This window comes from Pleurodeles waltl, chromosome 3_1 (assembly GCF_031143425.1).
Source record: "Pleurodeles waltl isolate 20211129_DDA chromosome 3_1, aPleWal1.hap1.20221129, whole genome shotgun sequence".
In the NCBI taxonomy this organism is placed as follows: Eukaryota; Metazoa; Chordata; class Amphibia; order Caudata; family Salamandridae; genus Pleurodeles; species Pleurodeles waltl.
The window spans coordinates 997,410,977-997,427,637 of record NC_090440.1 but is presented as its reverse complement, the minus strand read 5'-3'; the positions used below and the strand labels follow the sequence as shown (position 1 = coordinate 997,427,637).

Genomic DNA, 16,661 nt, shown 5'->3' with positions numbered 1-16,661 from the left:
GCTTGCTTTCTCTCCTGAGAATCATGAGTTTTCCTCACAGAAAATGATCAGATTAGTACAAATGTCTACTTCAAAACGCATGGACTTCAATCACTGGTGGAACTGGGAGGGAGAGATGTCACTGGCCCCCATTACATCTGCCTTTAGTGCCTAGGCTCGGTCCATGGCTTCCGTAGCTGCAAATCATGCATCAGCATACACTTGAAGGCTATCAAAGAGCATGAAGTCAAGTTATTTGTGGCCCATGCCGGCAATGACAGCTGCAGCGGTCATCTGTGGAGGACACGCTCCTGGTCATCTTCCTCACTTTAATCAGGCAAGTGGAAGAAGCACAAAAAGCAAAAGAAACATGGCAGAGGTAAGTCACAAGATACTCAACCCACTGAGCGCCAGTGACTCCACAAGACACAGACCCAGAACCACCTTAATTTTCACCTGGACAACCTTAGGTGCTCCCAGCTCCACCAGCACCAGCGTCCCCCAGGCCACGATTTTCCTACACAGAATTTCAGACACCAGGTTCAGACGCAACAGCATTTCTCAGCCCCTTGTATAACATCTTTGCGAGAGCCACAGCACCATCCCATGCATCTTCTGGGCCCACAGCAACTTACAGGTGTTACAGGTAATGTAGAATATGTACACGAAAATATAGCACAACAGCAGAAATTGGCAGAAAATGTCACAATGTTTGAAATAAAAGAACACTGCAGGCTCAAATCCAATGCTGACCAGAATAAGGTGGAGAGTTCAATCGAGGACAAACTGAAATAAATAACATAAACAGATTGCAGTTAAAAGCTAACTCACGTTTAGCAAACATGCAGGAATTTATAATCCAAAGCACACAGGCTCACTGGAACGTGCTTCGTGTTTCCAAAAAGATTTTAAAGCTGATTAGACAATAAGTGCAGGAAATCTAATCAGCCCAGACTACACAGAGGTCCAAGGGTTATAATGATAAGGCACACATTGTATTAAAATTGTATTTTCTGTAGAAATGCATATATTCAAGAGTGAAGAATTGTAAGTTTGTCAAGTATTATTAAAGCCACAAGTAAAGACTATGTAGATTATCTTAGAGTTAAGGGTTACGAGGTCACTGGTGTTCAAATGTTTTTCTGTTTCAATCTATGACTGGCCAGTCAATGATTATTTACTGTTTTGTAATAAAGTATTGTGTGTTTTTGTGTATAAGAGGCTGTCTTTGCCACAGCAGTTTGAGACCGGCTGCCTGCCTGTGTGAGGAGGGTCAATCTCCCTGTTGCGTAAGTAAAGGGCTGTCTTTTCATTGCTGAAGAAGAGTCTGTCTTTCTTCCCAATTTTAAGTTTTTATTTACGCTGCCACTGTTAGCAAGCAGCATATAAGTCTCATTTCTGCTTTTTTCACCTGACAGCCGACACTGGAGGACCACCTACCCCTCCTGCATAGATGTTGCACATCTTTGATTGCGTAAGCAGATGCCAATGTTTGTACAGTTCTGTCTATGCACAGGGGCTGGGAAAGATTCTGGGGATTGCGGTCTTTTAAAGGTCAGCGCAAATGCAGACTAATGTTCCCTGTTTTTTCATTTAATGTACAACTTATTTTCCTTGGCAGTGGTAAACACAGATATAGGTATTTAGATTATAAGCAATATAAGGGTATCACTTGCAAGATTGTGAACCTGTGTTGCACAATATAAGCAAAGGCGCTATATAACTGATATACCTGTTCCTAGCACCGAGCTAGAAGTGGTCAATGTAGGTAATTTGAAATTCAGGGGGGGGGGGTGAAATAGGTGTTTTTGTCGACATAGAGGGACAGCTGAAGAGCTGATGTTGCTAAACTTGACCTCCAGGTAAGACCTAAAAACACTCAAATTGCTGTCATGGACCTAATGTCTGGAAGTCATTCTGTGGTCTGAGAAACATAGGGTTCGAAAAGTTTATCTTCTCTGAGCACAGAGAAAAGTGACCAGTTGCATTTACAGTTTTCGAGTAGAATATTGTTGATTAATTGGGTGCTGCTTAACTGGTTAACTTATTCTTCATAATGACGAGTTAGATGCAGTCAATTTGGGTAATTCTAAATTGAGGATTGCCAATGGATGTCTAATCATTTGACAGAGGGACAGTGGGAAGGTTGATGTTGTTAAGATGCACTTCCGAGTACAATCTGGACACTCGAAATACTACATTGGATCTAATATCCAGAAGTCACTCTACTGTCTGAAGGACACATAGTTTGAAAACGTTATCCTCTCTAGGCGCAGAGGGAAGTGATGAGGGTTGCAGGGTACATTTACCATTTAGGTTTAGAAAAAATGGTGATTCATACTTAGGAAAATAGTTGATGTATTTATATTTGTATGCTCTTGGTTGTGAGTGTGTGTGTGTGTATGAATGAAGTGGCCACTGTGTGATGTTGTTAGTTAATGTTGCGGAATGTTCTTTTTCATATGTATTGTATAAATGGCAAAGACAAAATTTGCTAAATTGACCTGCTTTTAAAAACATTTGTGTAAGTTTTAAAAGCGGTGTAATATTTGTAGGTTACATTTGGACAACGAATAATTATGGAGACTCCCTTAGCACATATGCAGAAGGTCTTTCCCCATAATGAGAGAAAATTACAACGATATTGTTATGAATAGTCTAAAGCTACACAAAAACATATGTATCCCTGCCCAAAAGAAGAGACATTTGATGATACAATAATTAAGCAAATTGTTACATACCTCAGGAGTAAGTATGGGAGAACCAAACTACAAAAAAGAGAAACTATTCTAGCCATGTGGCAAATATTTTGTGAAAAATCTAAAGACCCCTTTAAAAATAATACCCCTAATACAGGGGTGTGGAATTCCTATAGCCCTACGCCCAGGACATATTGTTTGGAGTCAAACTCAACAAGTTTTCATGTTTATTTTGTCCTCGGGACAAGTAGGACCAACCCCCTGCAGCACAAACCCTTTGGTTGCTAGTTTACAGTACTACATCATGGATCAGGGAAGGGCATTGTCTGCAGCTAAAGTAATATTTGTGTACATATGCCATTGCAGTTCAAACTTGTATTTATGGTTCATTAATGAAAAGCCTTTATTATTAGGGTGAGTGGTCAAAGAAAATGTTTTAGGCTTTGACTACACTACCGATAGTGGGTCCAGTACAAAAATGTGTACACACATTTGCAAAGTTTAACAATTTGAGGCTAAGTATAATGCTCCCAGAATACTCTCTGGTTAGATTCAAATATTTGCAAAAGCTTGAAATCAAGTTTGATGATTCTTTGTTTTCAAAATAAAATGTTCACAAAAATGCAACTGGGAAAAAAAAAACATTTTGCTGAAGTGTGAAATTTTAGGCACTAAAAGCATCAGATGTGTTTTTGAATGCTCGTATGTCCAAAAAATATTAATAAAGGAAAAATCAGAGTAACCAGTTTCAACAAGATTGTGGGAAACATGAAACTATACAAGCATTGGCAAAGCCGTCAGGTCTGACACTGGTGAGCCTTTTGGTTTTGTCAATATGTGTTCCATTTTGACATGGTTTTAGTAAAACTTTATTATTGTAGGAGCTGCCAAACATTGGCAAAAAGCAAAAGTATTTTTGGTCTCAAAAACACACATTGCCACAGTAGGTCATGGCACTAAACAAAACTACTTTGTGCCAATATGCTCCTTGTGAAAGAGCAGAATGCTGTCACAGGAAGGCAGGCTGAAAGAGAGATAGAATTTTAATAAAAACAAAAAGGTCTTGGATAACTAATTAGGAGCACAATTCCTAAAGAAGATCATAAAAGTGCACCAATGGTATATGTCCGTGCATTAGTGCAGACTTATGGCTTTCATGAATGCAAAAGACTTTATAGAATTAGGCCAGGAAACAATACTTTTAGAAAATATTTGTAAACTGCATTTTAGCACATGCACATATGCTTGTGTATATTTGCTCCCACAAAAATCTGTTGAGCATTTACAAGTTCACTTTCCCTCTAACCACTTTTTCCCAACCCTAGATCAAGCTTTACTTCTGCCCTTGTCAGGAGTAAATTTCCAACCTTTCTTGGTATGGGTAAAAATTAGAGAAACCCTGATGAAAACTGCTAAAACACTCACGTTAGTAGGTCTGTAAAGACTCAAAAAGGCTTTCCAACCCTGGAACTATAGTTTACCCCCATCTCCAGCCCCAGTTTGTAGATCTGCTGCTAAGTGGAAAAAAAGGGAATTGCTAGAATTTAAACCCTACAATAGTATGAGCCCTGGCATAATTAGAGAGGTTATTATCAGAGCTCATGTGTAACAAGATTGCTACCATAATTTGTAGCCTTAATACGAGGCAACAAAGGGATAAGTGGACTTTTTTAAGAGGACAAGTAGATTTATGACACAACCTGACCCATGGACAAGTAGCTATTTTATAAAATTCCACACCCCTGACCAAATATCTCATCCGCCCCACAATACTATTCTATGAGTACCTCTCCCAAGGTACCCAGTATATACACATTGATGCAGCTACAAGAAGCTGCAGTGGGATTTGAGAAACCCAACATTTTAGACTTCTTCTCAATCCCCAAAAGCTACCCCTAATGTTGCTTCACAAATGCCAAAGCCAAAATATGTGAGTACACTCAGGCAGCAAGGAAAGATAAATGCATTTCTGTTTTTAGGACAGTTGAAAGCACAGTTCACCCAATGTTTAGATCCAGCCTCTCCTGAGGAGGACAGAAATGAAGAACAGAGTTCAGGGGATAGTGATGACCAATCATATGATTCATCAGTAACATCACATTTATTGCGGAGGAGTGACATGGCATGAAGGATAGTTAAGAATGTCTACCTCACATTGATGAAATGCAGATGATGTTAGAGTGACTATGTGGACAGAAAGGTTGGCATCGCACGATGGCCAACATCCCAAGAAAAAGACAGGACTGAAAGTAGTTTACCACCATGGCAGAAGGAGAAGGGGAATGTAATAATTTCATCGGAAAGCGTGCAAGAGTGATTATCACAAAGTGAGAGTAGAGAAGATTCTTGGAAAGTAAGAAATAAGAGCTTGTAGAAAAGCGTGCGGAAATTATGGATGAGCTGTTTCAACCTCAAGAGTTAGGCACTCTATCCATAATACTGATATTCAATAAAGATCCCTTATTGATCTGGATCATACAAAAAGTGAGATGGGATTATCTGTCCATGCTGGTATTAGAAAGGGTGAATAGGAGGAGTTTTCCAGAGTTAGGAAAGCTAGCTTGAGAAATTGCAATTTCAGGGAGCACATGGCTAACCAGACCCAGGAATGAGATCATGTGAAGCTATGAGAGGACTGACATTACAGGATAGATCAATGCAGCAAATTAATATTCAATCAGCTTTGTGCGGTGCAGATCGCACCCCTAGTGAGATAGTTGCAAAAGGAGAGCAGAGTTGGCACAATGCTGTGCCATATGTAGAGAATTTAATGGATTGGACTGTACGACTAACATCACAGATGTGTCCATGGCCACAAGAAGAATCTTTTGATCCGCATGATATGGCAAATGAAGACTGCAATCTTTACAGGTAGGGCAATCCAGTCTGGAATGATCCCTACATCAGAAAGTGTTTGCATGTATGGCAGAAATATGCTAGACAGCATAATCCTCTGTGTTCTACCAATACCTTACATCAGATGCCCCTGACAGGTAAAGGACCTGGGGAATCTCATTATGTTCCACAGCCACAAATGGATAAGGAAAATCTTAAGAAATTGTAGGTATTACATTACCAGTAGGGGACATAAATGGTTTGGTTAGTTCTCTTATAGTAGCAGACACTGTTTTTCAAAAGACTGGAGTGAGAAATGTTACTCTCAAGGAAACAAGATATGATGGGTCTCTATTTAATTTAGTAAGAACAGCGATTTGGCATCAGTCGAGGAAGATGTATTCTGACAGGGCAGATATTGGATTTCTAATGACTCAGTCAATGCAGCCAAACAAGGATCCCGCTCAGTTCCTTAATAGGGTGAAAGAAAAATGAATCCAAGAAGTAGGCCAGGGTTGGGAGGTAACAGAAGGAAACGCTACATTATTTTATAATGTGGTGAAAAAAGGGTTACCTTCTGATGTACAGGATAGCCTAGATAATATAGTGGCATTAGAAATCAAGCCCTGGGCAGAGATACAAGCGCATATAATTCATTTTTGTAAGAAGAAACAGGAAAGGGAGAGGAACAAACAGGAAGTGACAAAGCAGGAGCCAAATTGGTACAGCAAAAGCTAGCAGAAAAGGAGCAGAAGAAGGAACTGTGGCGGCAGCTGCCACTCGGACGACTGCAATGTCTGTGGGATTGATCCCAGAGACCACTCAAAAACTGCAGCAACAGGAAAATATAAGGATACAGGAAGTAATAGAGGACGACGAGGAACAGGAATAGACAGGATGGGTCCTCAAATAGTGGATCGGGTATATCATTATTGTCAGAGGTATGGACAATTTATTAGAGGTTATAGAACTAATCCATTCTGACTGCAGAGTTCCAGGATTGTCTAAGGTGACCTGTCTAACCTGTTGTAGAAACTGTGAAATGAAAGGCTGGGTGGGTTTTTCCTAACACACAACTATTAAATAAATAAGCCAACTGTACAAACATTTCAAAACACATCTCAGTAGCTATGTAAGACCATTTTTTGGTCTTCAATGTGATGGAAAAATGTTTTAATAGGATAAAAACAAATAGGATCACTTTACTTGGTGATTTGCAAATGATAAATATGTTTCCTAAAACCCAGTTTTGACAGATTATTAATACACTACATAGTTTTATCAATAAAGCTGCAAGTTAGTGGGAAGGTTTGTGGACATTTCTTAAAAATGTACTGTCTGTAAATGACAGTGTGCTACCACATCATGCTTTAGTAAAATATTTATTGAAAGTGAGTGTTTAAACATAAACTGGGAAATACTTCTGCCCTGAAGGCAATGCTATTAGTAAACTAAGGCAAGTCACGGATCATGTATACCCAAATGTGGGCTATATTCTTATTATACATGAAGCAAACATGTAGGGCCAGATTTACAATGTTTTGGTGCAGGGCAGCACCGCAATCCTTTTTGCTGCGCTGCCCTGCGTCATAACAAAAGGGCAGGAATATGGGCTTTCTACAAGATAGGTGCCTTCCTGTCCTTTTCCCCTGCACTGGTGCACAAATTGCTCCCGGTGTGGGCTGAAGTGTGGTGCAAATACCATCTAGCTGCTCCGTCGTACCCCTGGGGCATCCATGTAGGAGTTCTGTCATGTCAGTGACGTCCACTTCCTTGTCCCCTGCATCCTCCCTGTCACATGCAGCAACTGTATTTACCTTATAGTTGTGGTCTGCCCTTTTTCCAGATGGATTAAAGCTGGACAGTGTGTACACTGTGAAACTAAATCAGTGCAGCTACCTTTCTAATTTGTGAAGTAATTCCATGATGGGGAATTCCAGAGGGAATAAGATCTGACAATAGCACCCATTCTGTCAACGCAATATTTATACATATTACAACACAGTTAGGGATAAAGCATAGGTTATCCTCTGTGTACCACCCCCCAAACTAACGTCATTGTTGAACGCCTAAACGAGCTTCTGAAGAGAAAGATCAGTAAGGAGCGACCTCTGACCTGATTTTGGTCAGGAGACCGCACCCCCACGTCCGCAGCACCACCAAGCTGTTCCCCTGTCCTTGACCCTGCACGCGCTGCCAATCGCGTGTTCGAGGCCCTCCTCCACCCGCAGGCATCCACCTGCGCCTCATACCTGGTGTCTAGTGGGCTCTGGTAAGCGTCACTAGACTTGTGCTTTGTACTGTTTTAAGTTTTGTGACTTGTTCTCTGTGCCTTGAATTATTGTGAATTACTGTGCCATTCATGCCGTTCATGTTATTGCGACTCGTCTTTTGTGCCCTGTATTAGTGCGCCGTTCACCCCTCAGTTTCTCCTTCTGTGCCTTTTTTCAGTTTTGTTCCGCCACTTTTGCCCCTTGTGCGCTCCCCTTGCCGCTGGCTCTCTCCGAGCCGCTTTCCCCGCCGCTGCCTCCCTGCGGCCCCGCCCCCTCACGCCCCCATTCGCCGCTCCCTCCCACCTCCCAGCTGCTCCTCCCTCCCCCTCCCTTCTTAATGGCGGTCGCTGCGCATCCGCGCCGCTGGCACGCCAGAGGCACGCCTGTCTGTGCCCGTCCGCGCCTTGACCAGTGCCAGCCCCCCTGGTCCGCGAGACCCCTGCACCTCCAGACGCCGCTACACGGCCGACCAACTCAACGCCCTCAGTCCCGGCCACATGACAGCATGCTCCCAGTCCTCACCAAGGAACACCCACGGACCCTTCGCATGCCACACCTGCAGATTCACCTGCGACAGAACAACGAAACCAACAAAGACCGAAACTAACCACCCCCACTACATCCTCCTCAACACCCGCTCCGCACGCAAACACGCCATCGAGCTCTGGGACCTGCTCGACTCCACCGCCCCAGACGTAGCCTTCCTGACCGAAACCTGGTTGGACGACTCCTCGGCGCCCGACATCGCAATAGCCATCCCGGACGGCTACAAGATCGTCCGTAGATACCGCAACAACGGAATCGGAGGTGGCATAGCCATCGCCCACAAAACCTCCCTCAAGGTCGACACCCACACTGACGAATCCCTCAAGACCGCCGAACACCTACACTTCCGCATCCACACCGACCCCAACACCACTCTCAGAGAAACGCTCATCTACAGACCCCCCGGACCACGAGCACCCTCGCCGATCTCACCAGCACCCACGCACTCATCTCAACGGATTACATCCTCCTCGGGGACCTAAATTTCCACCTGGAGAACAACGACGACACCAACTCCACTACTCTGATCGACAACCTCACCAACCACGGCCTCAGACAACTCGTCAACACACCAACCCACATTGCCGGCCACACGCTTGATCCCATCTTCTCCTCCTCAAGCGACCACGTCACCTTCAACCATACCACCGTACTCCACTGGACCGACCACCACTGCATCCACTTCACCTACAAGAAACATACAGAGCACCATCGCACCCAACAACCACCCTGCCGATGCTGGAGCAAAGTTACGGAAGACCAGCTTACCAACACTCTCGCCCAGAACCCACCCCGACTCCACCGACCCAGACACTGCCGCCCACAACCTCACCCTGTGGATCAACGACAGCGCCAACACCCTCGCGCCACTCAAAAAATCCACAGACAACCAAGCCAGAAGAAAAGCCACCTGGTTCACCGACGAGCTCTTAAACTCCAAACGCGACTGCTGGAAGCTAAAAAAGGAATGGCTCCTCAAACGCACACCTGACAGCCTCACAGCCGACAAGGACGCCACCCGCAAGCACCACCAACTCAGACCCATCTCCCTGCTCCCTTTCCCAGCAAAGGTGATTGAAAAAATCGTCAACACACAACTAACCAGCCACCTCGAAGACAACGACATCCTAGACCCCTCCCAGTCCAGCTTCAGATGAAACCACAGCACCAAAACCGCCCTTCTCGCCGCCACAGACGACATCAGACGCCAGATGGACAGCGGCGAAACATCAGCCCTCATCCTCCTGGACCTATCTGCCGCCTTCGACACAGTCTGCCACTGCACCCTGAAATCACGCCTCCACGAAACCAGAATTCAAGGAAAAGCCCTAGACGGGATCATCTCATTCCTCTACGGCAGAACCCAGAGAGTCCGCCTCCCCCCCTTCCGCTCCAAAGCCACCGACATCATCTGCGGGGTCCCCCAAGGCTCATCCCTCAGCCTGACGCTGTTCAACATCTACATGGCTCCCCTCTCACAAGTGGCCCGACAACACAACCTCAACATTCTCGTCTACACCAACGACACCCAGCTCATCCTCTCACTCACCAAAGACCCGTGCACCGCCAAAACCAACGTCCACAAGGGAATGAAACTGAACTCGGACAAGACGGTGGTCCTCATCCTCGGACCCACCCCCTCTGCCTGGGACGACTCCTGGTGGCCCACCGCCCTAGGAACCCCACCGACCACGCTCGCAACCTGGGCTTCATCCTCGACTCCTCCCTCACCTTGTCTAAACAGGTCAACGCAGTTTCCTCCTCCTGCTACAACACACTCTGCATGCTCCGCAGAATCTACAAGTGGATCCCGACAGAAACAAGAAGAACAGTGACACAGGCCCTCGTCAGCAGCAGGCTGGACTACGGCAACGCACTCTACACAGGCATCTCAGCAAAAGACCTACTACGCCTCCAACGCATCCAAAACACCTCCGCCCGGCTAATCCTCGACGTACCCCGCCACAGCCACATCTCCCACCACCTGAGAAACCTTCACTGGCTCCCCGTGGACTAAAGGATCACTTTCAAGCTTCTTACCCACGCTCACAAAGCGCTCCACGACACCGGACCAGCCTACCTAAACAACAGACTCAGCTTCTACACCCCCTACCCGTCAGCTCCGCTCCACTAACCTCACCCTCATCCCCCGCATCCGAAGAAAGAACTCCGGCGGCAGATCCTTCTCATACCTCGCAGCCAAAACCTGGAACACCCTCCCACCAACCTGCGACAGACTCAAGACCTACTCACCTTCAGAAGACTCCTCAAGACCTGGCTCTTCGACCAGTAACAACAGCTTACCCCCCCCCAGCGCCTTGAAACCCTCACGGGTACGTAGTGCGCTTTATAAATCCAATGACTGATTGATTGATAAGCTATTCTACATTGCATAAGAAATGGCTGTATTGCTTACTACTAGCACTCATTTCCCTTAGGAACCCACATAGTTCTGATCATCCCTTGATGCAATAGTGACAGGGAGCTTTATGGATATGCAGGTCCCTTCCATCAGGAGTAGATTACAGGGGGAAAGCTCTGCAGGAATTCTAAATGATGTAATGCATGTGTATCTTTCTGAATTAATGAAAATCGCAAAGTTAATTCCTAAACCGGTAACTAAGGAACAGTAAAAGCACACCAACAATGAGATCGACCTCCCAGTTGTGCACATAGGAGATAAAGTTTTTGTGAGAAATCTGACTCATAGTTGGAGAGAGCCACGCTTTGATGGACCGTACACTATGACCATGGTGACCCCTACTACCCTCAAGGTGGATGTCAGAAAACCCTGAATTCACCGCACCCATGTTCGTCTAAGTCCAGCATCTCGTTAATACTTATGAACAATATCTATGGAACGGGGGTGGGGAGGAAGAAAATATCGTAAAAATACTACTCTCCACCTCTGCTTTTGGACAATTTTTTTTTTTTAAAGAACAGAACAAAAGAGATGTTTTTTTTTTTTTTTTTCTTTTTTGTCTCTCGATTCCATCCTGTTTGTTTTTCTACAACAATGAGCTGTTTAGTCAAAATATTTTATATGTATGAAGGGAACTTTCTTATCGTAATACTGTGACCCGTAATGCCCATACTCACCGGAGTATGGAACATATGTTGTACTGGCATATGTGAGAAAAAGGTTTGGAAAATACTAATAAGCCTTGTTTTGTGTGCTCTCTAATTACTCATGCCACTGGATCAGATATGCTTTATTTAACAAGAGAAGTGCCTTGAAATAAGATTCCTTAGCAGAAGAACATTCTCACAGACAGGATAACAAAGAAGAGATATCACGCAAGAAGGAGTCAGGTTGTCTTGCTACTACAGATTGGATTCAGATGGTTTTAAATATAAAGTTTCTAGGAGAAACCTGCCCGCCCAGTGAGTGTAACAGCTATTTAGTAAATCCTTTGCCCCAGATTGTGTCCGTAGGCCAGGATTTACAGTCACCGAATCAGTCTTTGCCCACGATAAATAGCATTCTGATATTGAATTTTCTTGTACATTTATATCTCTGTGGGAAGGTATTGATGTTAGTCAGGATGCAATAGGGAAGTTTACACCTATCTGCGATTAAAACATTTCACGTTACACTTGGATAGATACCACAGTGACTCCTCAGACTGTCATGAGATTAACTTCTGTTTCTTTGTGTTTCAGAGGAAATTGCACTGTTATTGTGGGCTAAAATATTGTTTGTAAGACTACGATAGATAATGGCAACATGCGGGAGAGCACCTCCAACCTCATAGACTATTATTCGCAGTGTGGAGAACTACTGTAGGGTTAGTTGCCACCAAACTGGGGTGGACTTTTCCACTGTAACTTTGCTAGCTCTGATTTTGATAATCACTGGAATTAATTTGACATCTTTGCATGAGCACCCCTTGAGTCATCCAATGACCTTGCTGCAATATAATCGAAGAAAATCGAATAAAATGAAATGCAGAATATTATGATACAAGTATTATGGGGGACGTTCCTCAGGGGTATCGGTTAAGGATGAACAGCTATTCTTTGGAAGTATTCTGCCATTTGTCAAGGCCAAAGCAACAGCTCGATGGTTGCAGATAACCCAATGGGAACTTCTTAAGACTATCAACACTACCAAGGATGGGTTCAATGTGGTTCAGGAAGAGCTGCGTGCAATGAGAATAATGGTGATGCAGCACCACTATGTACTTGACCTCATGACGACCATGCAATGGGGCGACTGTAAATTAATTGGGACAGTGTGCTGTAGCTTTATTCCAGCAAATGATGCAGATAATGGAACTTTCTCAGAAGCTATAGAAAAACTGCATAATCTACAAAAGTTTAAGAAGGTGCCCCAAATAATTGGGTTAGTGGGTGGTTGACATTACTGCCATCCTGGATGTCGGGACTGTTGGGAGCTTTGATTCCATCTATTGTTGTCTTACTATTAATATTTTGTGTCATAAAGTTGATTCTAGTACATTGCATAAGAGTAGGTGAAAAGGCAGGAGGGATGTTTCCAGCCAGGACACCAACACGTGTGGTAGATTTACAGGGTAATGTGTATAACTCAGTGCCAAATCAAGATCAAAGTTTAGATTCAGTAGTTGACATGTCAACTAGACGGGGAAGTGCTGCAGGAAACGTAGAACCTGCACAAGAGAATATAGTTCAGATACTGGCATAAATTGTCACGATGTACGAAATAAAAGAACATTGCAGACCCAAATCTTATGCTGACCAAAATAAGATGAAGAGTTTACTTGAGGGCACACTGAAATAAACAACTTAAACAGACTGCAGTTAAAAACTAACTGGTGTTTAGCAAACATGAAAAATTTATAATCCAAAGCACACAGATTCACTGGTACGTACTTTGTGTTTCAAAAAAAGATTGTAAACCTGATTGGACAATGAGTGCTGAAAATCTAATAAGCCCAGACTACAGCTAGGTCTTAGGGTTATAATGGTAAGGCACACATGGTATTAACATTGTATTTGCTATAGAAATCCATGTATTCAATCATGGAGAATGGATAGTTTGTCAAGTATTGTTAAAGCTACAAGTAAAGAATGTGCAGATTAGTTTAGAGTTAAGGGGTTACAGGGTCACAGGTGTTCAAATGTTTTTCTGTTTCAATCTATGACTGGCCAGTCAATCATTATTTACCTTTTTGTAATAAAGTATTATGAGGTTGTGTATATAAGAGTTTGTCTGTGCCACAGCAATTTGAAACCGGCTGCCTGCCTGTGGGAGAGCTGGGTCGATCTACCTGTTGCGACAGTAAAGAGCTGTCTTTTCATTACCAAATGTTTTTATTTACCCTGGAAAAGCCTACCTATATTCAGTCGTTTGACTCTGACACAATTCTGCCCTGTTACCTCAGCACCAACTTCAACTCCTCCATCTTTATCGCTGGGGTTCAGCTGCACTAGGACACAGACTTCCAAATCATGGCCAGCCCGACCACAGAAGCCATCACCACTGCTGCCTCCTCAGGAGCCAGACACAAATTAACTAGCACCACCTCATCCTCAGTTCGAGAGATTAGGTCTAGAAGGGAAGCCCAGAGACTAATGGAGGTAGAACAGTATAGGTAGAGGATCCATGATCTTTTGGATCAGATTCTGGCTATGGTAAAGATGGTGGTGGAGAATCAGCAAACAATGGAGGTGGAATTTACAACAGGCTCTCTGACTCCTGAATTGATGTCCTTTCACTCAAAAAAAGCTACAGAAGTACTGAAGCTCCCAATGGTAAGTGTTAAGAAGAATGTGCTCATGAAGGTACTCTTCCCAGCCACACCCACATTAGAACACCTTCTGTCCTTTAGCAAGGCCTTGTTGCATCAGGTGACTGAAGCCCTGGTGAAGGCTACCTCAGCACTGGCAGTCAACAGATTGAGGGCAAGGAGCTACCACCCAGCACCAGGGGACCTGCCCTTCATTTCTACAAACTACAAAAAGACACCAGAAAATGTTGCCATTTGAGTATCTTGCTCCTCTAGGCATTTGAAGGGCAACGTCCTTTCTGCTCCTTCTGACATGTTGTCAAAATGGCTCTAAGCTTAGGGGAACAACTCTTTTTTGACAGGCAGTATGGTGCTCAAGTCCCTCAATGTCACCTGTCTCCTGCTGCGATATACCAATGCCTTATGGGACATGGCCCAACTCATCATTCCCCAAACCCCAGAAGACATGAAAGCTCACTTCCAGGAGGTTGTAATGGATGGACAAAATGCATCCAGTCACATTATAGGATCCAGCTTGGACAGAACCAAATCGCTAGCACGCACAATGGATACCCAAGTTTCTATGAAGCAGCACACTTGGCTTCAAGCCTCCTGTTTCTTCATGGATGTGCAACTCAACCTGATGGATCTCCCATTCAATGGAGCACATCTGTTTGAGGGATAAGGCAGCTTCTGTGTTAGAACGCTTAAAGGCAAGCAAGGCCATTGCCTGATCCTTGCTTCTCCAACAACCTCAGCAAACCAGGGACTAACACCTGTGTTAACCCTTCAGAGGAATCTCAAAGTCCTTTCAGCCCCAGGCCCAGCAGATGCAAAATCCTCTAGTCAGGCACTAATGAGGCACAGCTAAATGTATGGGCTGCGGATCCCTCCAGCATGCCTCCACCTCCTCTTCCTCCCCCATGCAACTAGGAAAGCAGGACTAGTTTGCTTCTGCAAACCCATGTGAAGTATGTGGGGGCAGGAGTCCTCGTTTTTCTACTAGACTGGAAGACTATTACTTCAGAACAGAGGGTCCTTTAGATAATAAAGGGGGTACACCACACCCTTATTCTAGGCTCCACTCCAACCAGACCATCTCTCCCTCTTGCAGCTATAAATGGCACAACTCATCTTGAATAGAGCTATGGAGTTAGTGCCAGAGCAGGAGGTCTTACTCCTATTATTTCCTTGTCGACAAGGACAGAAGTCTTTATCGGATCTTCAGCACTTCTCCCTATGTCCCCCACTCAGGTTGGCATTCAGACTGCAACTTTTTTCCCCAGTCAGGGAAGTGGTGCTGCACACCAGTCTCCGAGGCCTCCACTATCATGCATTGACACTGAACAAATATATTTAAGCTTCGTTCAACTACGATCAGAGGTGGTTGACGATCATATCAGCTTGTCACCCCTCCACAAAATGTGTTAATTCAGGGAGATGCAACAGTTTTATTTTGCACTGCACAGCCAACAGAATAGACCCTCTTCAGGCTCATATGTCGTAAATTCTAGAGTTCACACTCTCCCTAGCTCAGAAAGGTTGTTAAATCAGCAGCGTTAAGGGATAACTGGCTTCATTATCTGAATTCCTGTCTCCCAGACCAGCCTTTTCTTTTCATATCTCCTATTGTGATGCATTTTCTAAAGATAGGACTAATTTGTATCTGTCAGCTCTCTTTATTGTTCCCAAGTGGGACCTTAACACATGTGGATGGTTTCATTGAGGTCTCCATTTTAACTCTTGCACAGTTACTAGTTGCAGATATTAACTTTCAAAGCAGTGTTTTTGGTGGCAATCATCTTGGCAAGACAGTTCATTGAATTACAGGGGTCTTGATTTCCTGTCCGCCGTTCATTTAATTTTTCACTGACAAGTCGGTGTTGTGATCCAGAGCTGTTTTCCTTCCTATTATGGCAACTCCATTTAACTTAGTCCAGTCCACCACCCTACCAATCGTCTACCCTCCTGCCCCAACCCACGAAGGAGGAATGGCTTTATAGGCTGGAGCCTTGGCTGGTGGTCAGTTTCTACCTTGACCTCACCAAAATATATGACTAGGTGACCGTCTCTTTGTTAGGTATTTTGCTTTTAACTAAAGCAGGGCAAATCAGAAGCAGAGCCTATCCAGATGAATCATCCTCGGCATCAAGGTCTGCTATGATTTGGCCCAAAAAAGACACAGGAATGGCTTAGTGTTCATTCCACCAGGGCCAAATCATCAACATCTGCCCCTGCTGGAGGTGTTCCTACTGCAGAAATCTGCAAGACAGCTACGTGGGCATCCCTAACACCTTTGTTAAGTATTACTGCAAGGTGTGGAAGGATGGCCATTCTGCCAGATTACTGACCAGGCCTTCCTCATTTAACCATCCATCATCTCTCCTCCTTGGAACGTTACTGCTTTGGAATCTATTTAACTTGTAAGGAATCTGCAGATAGAAGTATCCATCAGAAATAAAGTTACTTACCTACAGTAACAATCTTTCTGATGGATAGTCTTTCTATTTGCCGATTCTTCACCGTTCCCACCCACTTCCCTATTTGATGGATGAGTTTTAGGGTAAGTTAATAAGATCCCAATTCAAGTTTGGTACTGTACTACATAATGTAAATGC

General features: G+C 44.1%; 1 protein-coding gene across 2 annotated transcripts in view; it reads right to left on the bottom strand.

Annotated features, from left to right (window-relative positions):
* Nucleotides 1-16,661, bottom strand: part of TMEM244 (transmembrane protein 244) — an 89,279-nt gene that overhangs the window by 24,535 nt on the left and 48,083 nt on the right. The gene's annotated exons all lie outside the window — the stretch shown is intronic.